The sequence below is a fragment of the Solanum pennellii genome, chromosome 12 (assembly GCF_001406875.1).
Source record: "Solanum pennellii chromosome 12, SPENNV200".
In the NCBI taxonomy this organism is placed as follows: Eukaryota; Viridiplantae; Streptophyta; class Magnoliopsida; order Solanales; family Solanaceae; genus Solanum; species Solanum pennellii.
Window position 1 is genome coordinate 72,434,881 of NC_028648.1, and position 962 is coordinate 72,435,842.

The window sequence follows — 962 nt, forward strand, 5'->3', positions numbered from 1 at the left end:
GGGGGGGGGGGGGGGGCAGCACCGTTATCTTCACTTTCAGTAGCTGGAAAGTAACGATAGCTCAATAAAATATCCATACATCTATCATCGTTGTAATCTTTGAGCAAGTTAGGAGGAAGACCAAGGCAATCATTTAGAATGCCCTCCAAGAGCTGGCATGTCTCTAAAAATTTATTAAACAAATTCTCCATAGATAGCCTGTAAAGCAATTGAACTCTTTTTTGTGAGAACAGATCAATCGATAGATTAGTATATTAATGAAAATAAAGCTAAATTACTGGATATTTGGTGGATTAGTAGGAAAAACGTTAGCAGTGGTTCCAGGGGGGACATACATAAATATTCATTCTTATCAGCTTTGTGTTTGCTGTAACCGTAAGGAATAAAATGTGATTGATTAGTGTAAAATTTGAGTTTATCCTCATCTGAGAGATGAAAAAATTCTTTGCACTGCTCCATAGCTTGGTTTCTCACATTTATGGTTTACGATTTGAAATAAGCCATACTCTGAGCAGGCTTGTTTCATTATTTCTGTGGCCTTCTTCTTCCTCTCTTCCACTTTATCTAACAAGAAAGTTGAGAGATCAATTGTGGGAATACTAACTGCACTTGCCATCCTTGGATTCCTAATTATATTACTCCATTGATCTTTCCTTTATTTATAGCTAGCCCTAACACTAAGAGGACAAACAAAAAATAACGTGAATTGTTAGCTAGGGAGTAAACTTGTCTTTCTACATAAAATATAAGCGTCTCTATCATTGTTAAATTATTATTCCTATAAATCACAAGTCCCAACCTACTAAAGATTTCAGGGCTCCATTCCAATTGAATTTTTATTACTATAATAAAAATAACTTTTAACGACAATAATGTTGGGTATGTAGCAAGAATTGATGGGAAATAAAGGGAAGGAGAGGAATTTGAAAGGTTTAGAACTTGAAAGGTTGGGAACTTGAAAA

The 962-nt window shown here is 35.0% G+C and overlaps 1 long non-coding RNA gene across 2 annotated transcripts in view; it reads right to left on the reverse strand.

Moving 5' to 3' along the window:
* Positions 1 to 651, reverse strand: part of LOC114075400 — a 1,516-nt gene extending 865 nt beyond the window's left edge. Inside the window, exons 1-2 of one of the 2 annotated variants that reach the window (XR_003575853.1) lie at positions 336 to 650; positions 80 to 198 (exon numbers count right to left, since the gene is read on the reverse strand). This is a non-coding gene — a long non-coding RNA (uncharacterized LOC114075400). Of the gene's footprint in view, positions 1 to 79 lie in introns of both variants that reach the window. The other variant, XR_003575852.1, reaches the window with a different exon arrangement.
* Between the last annotated feature and the right edge of the window lie 311 nt (positions 652 to 962).